Source organism: Tupaia chinensis, unplaced genomic scaffold, assembly GCF_000334495.1.
Source record: "Tupaia chinensis unplaced genomic scaffold, TupChi_1.0 Scaffold000252_1, whole genome shotgun sequence".
In the NCBI taxonomy this organism is placed as follows: Eukaryota; Metazoa; Chordata; class Mammalia; order Scandentia; family Tupaiidae; genus Tupaia; species Tupaia belangeri.
The window spans coordinates 897,175-906,904 of NW_006159732.1; positions in this window are offsets into that span (position 1 = coordinate 897,175).

The window sequence follows — 9,730 nt, forward strand, 5'->3', positions numbered from 1 at the left end:
CCTGGGAAGCTAGCCCAACCTGACGCCTCGCTGGGACCCGTCTCGTCGAGGCCCTGTCTTCTGCACAGCTCTGACTCATCCCTGTGTCTGCTTTTGGTCAACTCCCCAAACCAGGAGCACCCCTATGGGGTGAGTAGAGCTAGCTCAACCATCAGGGGGTTAAAGAATAGTCCCTTAGCCTCTACAGAGTGCAGAAGACCCCTATTTTACAGCAGGTGCCCCCTGTCTTGTCTCCCTCTTGGTGGGCCCCTCCCTTCTCCTAAACCTCAATGACCAGCTTCACCAGGGCCCACTGCCCAGGCCCCCTTCCTTGTCCTGCCAAGCCTGACCTCCAAGCCACATGTCACTTAGCCACCGAGAATTTCACAATGGCTGTTCCATTATTATTTCTCAAGGGAATTCCTTCTTTCTTTTACCCGTATACAAATACCGATCCCCTTCGTGCTGGCGTTAGAAAGGACTCTGGAGGGGAAGGAGAAGGAGAAGAGAGAAGGTCTCCCATTTGAACAGCTTCCTGTAGGGTCTCCCTGGAGCCTCTTCAGTGCAGTTGTTGCTCCCGATGGTGAGCTTTCATGCTAGACCGGCCCCCGTATCTGGTGCCCCTGCCTTCTGACAGGCTTCTGTGGTTCTCAGCTTCTCTGAGCGAGGCAAGAAGGAACCGATATTTATTTGACAGAGCACCCGGAGTTACCCACTGTACCCCACAGAACCCTGGAATTGAATCTGCAGAGGCTCAGGAAGGTTGAGTAGCCTGAGGTCACTGGCCAGAGACCTCCTTCACATCTGGATTTGTCAGTCCGTGAGGCCTGTCTCCAAGGCCCTAGAAGATCTTCCCAAGCTTTGACTTGCTCCATTTCTTCCAGAAGACAGAACTGGCAGCACCACAGCCCTCTGTCTTCAGACCTCTGGTGCACAGGCTCCTTACTGGGAGGACGTCTTAACTTAGGGCTCAAGCCTTCCACGCTGGGCAGAACGCAGCAGAGAAGACTGCAGAGCTAACCCTCCCAGCCCTCTCTGCCTCTCTGGCCCAGCCAAAATCCAAAACGCTTGCATTTGTTGTGCCAAAATTAGGCAAAGAACATTTATGCCTTATTATAGAGCCACACAGCAACAACTATACAAATGGTAAAGTATGCATCAGATTAGCTTTGCTGTAAGTTTGATTTAATTACGACACTAAAAATCCCCATACATACATTCCGTCTTTATAGGTCCTTCCTTGTTGAGTATGGTCATTTGCTCAAAATAAATTGAGGGAACACTGTTTATACATGCCAGTTTCAAAGCCAGGAGAGAAAAGTTGATGTTTATGCAAGATGTGATTATAAAATAATGACTGTGTTTTTTCAGCAAACAAACTAGGACTCCAAAGACATTCCACTGGAAAGCTCCATCCTATTCCAGCTGCCATCACTCAAGTGCCTTGTGGCATCTCTTTTGGAATCACCTTCAGAGTCCATTTGTGTGGGCCACATGGAAAAAAAAATAATAAACCGCTCCATCCCACCTCATTATTGACCAAAAAATTCTATTACCTAGTTCGATTACTCGCCTAATTCACTGGGTTTGGCTTCAAGTAGCTTTCAGTTGCTTCTAAATATCAGATCAACTCCGAAATGACGAGAGCTAACAGCCTTTGAAGGACATTTCCAAGAATGCTGAGCAGGCTCTTGAAGCCAGTTCCAAGTGCTGAGATCCAGGAGAGCTGGCAGGGGAGGTTGGTGTTGAGCTGAGCCTGGAAGATGGAAAAGCTTTGTGAGTGAACACACGCACCCTACAGCATACCGAGTATGCATCATCTAGTCCTTCTCTGGCGTCTCACAGCAGTGAGAGGTCCTTCCTTATTGAGTACGGTCATTTGCTTAAAATAAAAGGTCAAGACAATCGTCCAATTGTACATGAAGAAGCTAAATTCCAGAGGGAAATTGAGTGTTCCAATCCCATAGCTAGCAAATAAAGAACAGAGCTGGAACTCAAAACTGTGTGTGTCTGCATGCTCAATGTCTATCTCTCCCTGCTGTCCTGCAGAATCCCAGCAGGAGAAGCCAGCCAGGGCTCTGGGCTGCCTGGACGAGAGGAGTCCTACAGAGAAGAGGTGAGACCAAGGGAGTAGACTGGCTAGATTCTTAGGAGCCTTTGGTGCATGTTAAGAAGCACGATAGAGACTGAGTGTTGGAGCTACCGGCCTCAGAGCAGGGTGACTCTTTCTGGACCTGACTGTGAAAACCAAGAGTTCCCAAGAGGCTCCAATATGGCAGACCCTCAGGCTGCCTCACTAAGCATCTGGCCCTCCCAATTCCTTGTTGTCAGAATGCTGCCAATGGCCGAGGGAGACTGTGTCACTCCCACGTGAAGCATGGAAGGTAGCAGAAGGGAATGCGAGTGCTGACCACCTAGGGAATGTCAGGTACCTTGGGAAGGGGATTTTTTTTTTTAAACCATTCTGACTGGTCCCCAACATCATATGTTGGAGTCTCTGCTGAAATTGTCCTGTGGCATGCTTGGATATTTCAGTAGTCTTTATTGTTCCTGGTTGTGTAGCATCCTGGCTTGGCTCTTTGGCCAGCCAGGAAATTTTATAAGCTCCCCAAAATAAGACAATAACCCCCTTTCCTATCATCTAGCCAGAGTAGACTATTATCTAAACTTGGTATTTTGGCCCATCCATCCTTCCATACGTTGTACAGATACATCCTTTTCTTCCTTTCTTTTCTCTTTTTTTTAAGAGAGATTTTTTGCTATAAGGGTACATGCGCTTGCCAGAGAGATAGACAGAGAGACAGAAAACAAGAAATCACCCCCAGCAGGGGGATGGCTATGCAGCAATCCCTTCTCCTCCATTCTCCTCTCGGGATTTTGGACATGCCTGAAGTGAGTTTCAAGGCACTGGGCCCGGGGCACGAACCACAGTCAGCCATGTGGGAGTCCAGCAACATAACCATTTGTGCCATCTACTGGTCCCAGGTACATCCTTTTTTTTGAAAAACAAAAACAAAACAAAACAAAACAAAACAAAAAACCAGTTTCTTTGACATCCTACTGTGCATCGGGATTTGTTTTTTGATGTGCTTTTTCTTATTTAATGTAACTTCCTTCAGTGTAGTTATTCTCATATGGAGAGGAACGGACTGGAGCCCAGAGAGGTTAATGAACGTAACTCAGGCCACCCTGGTTGGTTTGGGTGTGATTTTAAATTTGTCCACTACTTTTCTATGATCTAAAGTGCTGGAGGAGGGATGGATTGGTGAAGGGAAGAAGGCATGTTTGTCTTTTTAGAGAGGAGGTCTGGCCTGCTGGTCTGGACATTTTGAGAGAAACTTTCCGCACAGCCTTAGGAAGGATTAGATGCTGAGACTTCGAGACAAGGGAGCAGGGAGAAGGCCAGCTTGGATGGCTGTCCCGGGGAAGTCCTTGGGCGCACCCTGCCTTTGCGCGTCTTGCTTATTAATGACAGTAATGGAGTCTGTAAAATGGGGCCTGCTCCCTGTAAATTGAGACCTTAAAGACACTTAGGTTGTTCTGGTCTATTCTGTTGCTAATGAGAGAAAAATGCATGCAACTGGATGACGTGTAAAAATAGAGGGCCACTCCGCTCTCAATTTGGTGGTCTAAGGTCCAGGCCATGTCTGGCGGGTGTCTTGCAGAGTCCCAGTGGCATCACAAGGGCCAGAGTAGAGCTGAGAGCTGTGTCCATGAGTCTCTGTCGCGTTCCTTCTCCTGACGAACCCACCAGGGGTCAATCGTGGAGGTTCCACCCTAACCACCAAATCTTCCCCATGGCCTTACCTTTTGACACTATGAAGGTATTGCTTCCTCCCAATACCATCACAACCAAATCTCAGCCCATGAACTGGGGAGAGAAACCATATAAAGACAGCTCACCAGTCACGGGATTACTGTGGAACCTACTCTGGGCCCAGGAGTGGCCTTTGGTGATCACCACGCTGCTCCCTCGGCTTTCTCTTGTAACTCTCGGTGCTCATCCACGGAGCCTTCTGGCAGGGCCCACCTTCCTCCTCTGGAACCTCACTGAGCTCATCCCAGGGCCCTGGACGAAAGGCTATGGCAGGAGGTGGGAGAGTGCTTTCATTCCAGAAGTTCCTCCTCTGGCTGAAGCAAGGCTCCCGAAAGCCCAGGGCTCACTTCCTCTCATTAAGCAACAAGGAGTGGAAAACGTGGAAGGCAACAGCTCAGGTCAGCAGCTTGGTGCTCTCCCTTCGGCTCCCCGCACCGCCCTGAGACAGCCCTCAGAGGCCAGCCTCCTCCTCACCCCCTCATTCCCCCCCCATTCGCTCCCTCACCCTGCCTCCTTCATCTCCTCACCTCCCTCACCCCCCTACTCTCACCATCTCCTCTGCATTGCTCCTCACTCCACAAGCTCTCCCAGCCTCTCATGTCCCTTGCTTCTCTAGTGTCTCTCACCCTCTACCCCTTAGACCTCTCAGTCCCCCTTCTTCTCCCCCCACTCCCCTCTCCCCTCACCTCCTGCACCCCTTCACCTGTTTACACCCTGCTCCTTTTATATCCCTGCACCATGGGTTCTCACGCAGGTAATTCTCCAGCCCCTTCCAGTAGAGGCTAGGTTTGAAGACATTAAATCCAGAGCAGCTACTTGTAGATTTGCGGTGTGATCACTTCTACTGCAATTGGTAGAACATGGAGCTCAAAAGTCCCTCGAGCAGAAAGGGAATGATATGTCAGAAAATGCACCTGAAAGTCCAGGAGGCTTTACTCAGGGCCGTCTCTATTTCGCTGTGGTGCACTGGGCTCTGCCTTTTTGGGTGGTTTGGCTTCACTTCAGCCTGGTTCCCCAGATGCAAACAAAACCACTGCAATGGGCCTCCCATCCACACCCCACGCCAGGCAGCAAGAGAGAGTTCTCCCCAAATATTCACGAGTCCTGCACTTAGTCTCATTTCAGAAGCCGGAGCACTGATTACTTTAAACCTGCTTCCTTCCCCTTCCTGAACAAGCAAATCACTGTGGCAACGGGGTGAGATCGTGCTGATTGGCTAATGAAGCTGAGCAAGGGATACCGTCCACCAAGCAGCATGGCTGCCCTGCTGTGGGAGAGGGATGGAGCAGGGGCCGGGAGGCCATCACATTGTCCACCATCTCTGTGAGCTGCTCTTTGGTGGCAGGTGTGATCTGAGCCAGAGAGTACAGGTTTTAGCTCCTGACAGACCTTATTTGGACCCCAGGTATGTCACTCATGGGTGAAGGGAGCTTTCACAAGTTACTTCACCTCTATAAGCCTCACTCTTCCCAGCTAGAAAATGGGCATAGTTCTACCTCCCTTCCTGGGAAGTAGTATATACAGAAGAGTCTGCAGGACAGCTGGGCACTGCAGGTAACTGACAGTTGGTAACATAACCACGGTATTCTAAACCACAGACCTCAGGAGTAGGATCTGTCTGACCCTTGTTCAGCTCACCACTGCACCCTACTGGGGTGGGAGGGCTCTTTGGGTTGTTGAGCCAGAAGCCAATACAAATCCTTAATGACCCATTGGTTGTTAGTATCAGGGCCCATGGAGATGTGGCTGACCCCCTCATCTGCACCAGAACCTCTGGGGAGAGGTCATTCTGGCTGACATTAGCAACTAGCATGCAGGGGCTTGGAAAACTTTCTTTACTTCCAAACCACCAAGTTCTTTAGAAGAACTAAAGGAATGGTCTTGACCCTGCACCTGGTGGTGGGCTTCCAGGCAGGAGCATGGGCTTTGGGGTCAGAAAGTGTTGCCAATGGGACCAGCAGATGGCGTAATAGATACGAGGCTGGATTCCCACATGGTTAACAGTGGTTTGAGTCCTGGACCCTTCAAACTCACACCAGGCACGTGTATGTGCATGCCAAAAATCCTGGGAAGAGAGTGGAGGAGAAGGGATTGCAATGTAGTCATCCCCTCTAGGAAGCAATTTCTTACTTTCTGTCTCTCTGACAAGCGCATGCACCCTATAGCAAAAATTTCTGTTATAAAAGAAAGGAAGGAAGGAAGGAAGGAAGGAAGGAAGGAAGGAAGAAAGAAAGAAAAAGAGAAAGAAAGAAAGAAGAGAAAAAGAAAAAGACAGTGTTGCCATTTTGGACCTGTGTGGTTTTGCCCCTCTGAGGCATGATTTTCTCCTTCATAATAAGAAAATAATAATGGAATTCACTTCTTGGATTTGTCGCAAGAATTGAGTGCAATAAGCATGCAAGGAACCTGGGACTGTCAGGAATTGAATGGGGATTGAGAAATGTTATTGCTATTATGATCAAATGCCAACAGAAATATTTGTATTAGAATAATCTGTCTTCATTACATCTCTAATGTTCTAAAATCTGATTATATCTGGGGTTGTAAGATGTTCATGTTATCCTTCCTGTTTAAACTGTATGGCTATGTATTAATTCACCTGATATTTACTGACTAGCCCTCCAGGTGTCACGTTCCCTGCCAGGAGCTGAAAAGACAACCAGCTGCCATGTACAGTCATGCCGGCTGTGCACTGCACCTCCAAGCGTCCAACACTCCTGACCTCTGTAAATGCTCCCACATCCTGGAATTGCACAGTGCACGACCCATGTTTTTTTTTTAAATAGTTATCTTATTATTATATTGTTATTATTTTAACATATACTCCTTTCCTTTTTCTTTTTTTTTGAATTTAGAAGTTTTACAGTTGAGTATGGCTACCAAAAGTCATATAGTATTTAGTTTATATGTTTTATAATATTATATTTCCCTCACAAAGTTGGCCAGAAATGCAATCTGTGTGCATAAGTTGTAGTGATTCTTCCTTTCCTTTGTAGTGATTCGTTTATTGTTATCTTATACATTCGATCACTATACATCATTTGGCTTGCAAAAAGAATTTACCCAACATGAAATACATCTCAGACTAGTCCAGTTGAAAATACTAGACATGTTATCATCTACAGGTAATGAACCATTACTGTGTCCCACAAATGTCTTGCCTTTATTTTTCCCCCTAATTTTTTAAAAGAGGTTTTTGCTATAGGGCACATGCACTGACCAGAAAGATAGAGAGAGACAGAGAGACAGAAAGCAAGAAATACCCCTCCCCCCCGGGGTGATGGCCACGCTGCAATCCCTTCTCCTCCATTCTCCTCTCGGGATCTTGGGCATGCACGCACATGTGCCTAGTGTGAGTTTAAGTCATTGGGTCCGGGACTCGAACCACGATCGACTACATGGGAGTCCAGCGACATAGCCATTACGCTAACTGCTGGTCTCTCCCCCTAATGTTTTTATACGAGGTGCTCTACCTGCTCTCCATTATATATATCACATAAATAAACTCAGAGGTGTGCAATGAAGAAAAAGCAAAGGGGGGCTTTGCAGGGATTGGGTACAGGATGGATAATAAGGGCTAGTATGAAAGGAGGGAGCCCTCCACGAGACTTTTATAAGAAAAAAAAACAGTCATGTTTGGACTAAGGAGGCAGAAAAAAATAGAGATGGTGGACATACTAAAGAGTTAAAAAGGGACTAAGGTGGTGGCACAGTGATTATTCAACTGGACTCACATAAGAAGGTCCTGGGTTCTGGTCCTGGGACCTCCCCCACACGCTGGGTGCACATGCATACCCATATCCGAGTGTGGCTTGTGCTGTGAAGACACGCTCAGAGATGCCTATCTCTCTGTCTCTCGATGTCTCTCTATCTCTCTCATGGAAGAGTTGAAAATCAAGCTTTTCTTAAAAAAGAAGAGTAACTAGGGCTGGGGATGGGAGAGGAAGGACAAGATGGGAGCTGGTAACTTTTTTCTAAGAAGAGGATTCCAGAAGGAAGAGCCTGTTCACTCCACTTTTTTTTTTGGAGAGATTTTTGCTATAGGGCATGTGTGCTAACCGGAGAGACAGAGAGAGATGAAGAGATAAATGGAGAGAGAGAAAGGAGAAATCATCCCCCAGGGGAAATGGCTTTGCCCCAATCCCTTCTGTTCCATTTTCCTCTTGGGATTTTGGGCACACACACATGTGCCTGGCATGAGTTTCAAGCCACTGGGTACAGGACTTGAGCTGTGGTTGTCCACATGGGAGTCCAGCACCTTAAACACTACGCCATCTGCTGGCCCCACACTCCAGGTCATAACCAAATCTTCAGTGAAGGCCTCCGTGGGCTGCCTTCTATTCCCTTGCCTTTGGGCACATGGAGTCCTTAGGCGCTGCTATAAAGGACCAGAAGAGCTGTGGGGGAGGAGATGCTGGGAGCAGATCTACAGCTCAGCCTGGCTCAGAAAGCTCTATGATCTATGATCTCAGTGGGGTCAGGGCTCTGCGTTCGTCATGACCTATGTTGGGATCCTCACCCACAGGTGACAGCAAACCCAGTGTCTGAGTCCCACAAAGAAGGCGCTTCTAGGGAAACCTGCCTGAGGCACTGGGGGGTGAGTCTACCCAGGCACTGCAAGTCTGGGCAGACTGAACCAGCCTCAGAAGTCTACCTGTTGGAAAGCCTGTTATTAGACTTCTAAATTGCCCTAATCCAACCTACAGCGGCACACCCTACTGTATGCAAATCGTACCAACTTTGACGTGGAGCCATTAGTCACCTGTGTATCTCCGGCTTCCAGATCTAGGTTTGCCCTGCAGAAATTACCCAGAGTGGAGATAGCACCAAGGGCAAAGGCGTCGTGAAGATCAACAGCCCTCCTTCCCCACCACAAGGCTTCTCCACAGTGGACCATGCCCTCGACTCAGTCAAACAGGCCGCCTGCTCCTGGGTGCTGTGCTGGCTGGACCTCTGGGCACCTTTCTGTCCAAAGCTTGGCTGTAGAGACACAGACCGAAGCCCAGAGCTGGACTCTGTGGTGAGGGACCTGCAGGTGCTAGATAAGTCAGGGGATGACGCTTACAAAATGGCCTGAACTTGGCACTTCCAGGGGCAGGAGTGAGAAGCCCAACGGGTGAGAGATGAGCTTTACCAACCAACTCAATCTCTCAAAAAGAATGATGATAAAATGTAAACTTTCCACTGAGAGTCCAAAATGCATTTTCTGGGGAACCAGCAGTTAGTGTAATGGCTATGTCGCTGGACTCCCACGTAGTCGACTGCAGTTCGCGTCCTGGACCCGGTGCCCAAGATCCCAAGAGGAGAATGGAGAAGAAGGGATTGCGGCGTGACCATCCCCTCTGGGGGGTGATTTCTCGCTTTCTGTCTCTATGTCTCTCTCTGTCTGTCTGGAGAGCGCACATGCCCTATAGCAAAAAAAACCTCTTAAAAAATGCATTTTCTGATACCTTGTGCTGTTTCTCTGTTCTTTCTTTCACTCATGTATTCAGGAATGTAAATCAAGCATCACGTGTGTCAGGCAGCGTGCTGGGTCCTGGGGAGAATCCAGACACTAGAGGGGCAGGGCTGTCCTCTGCATGGAGTCTTCCTTCTGGTGTGCTAGAAGTCGGCAGCCTCTCTCCACCCAAGGACTGAAAACCTCTTGCTGTCCAGGCATGTCCCCTTCACTGTGTCACTGTGTCCAATTTCAGGGGAATGTTTGTTTTAAATAACCAGGACTTCTTGGTGTGGGAGGCTGTGCACTAGTGAATATCGCCCTTACGTTTTTTTTTTTTTTTTTGAGAGGTTTTTGCTATAGGGCGTGTGCACTCACCAGACAGACAGAGAGAGACAAAGAGACAGAAAGCGAGAAACCACCCCCCAGGGGGGATGGTCACGCCGCAAGCCCTTCTCCTCCATTCTCCTCTCGGGATCTTGGGCACGCACGCACAC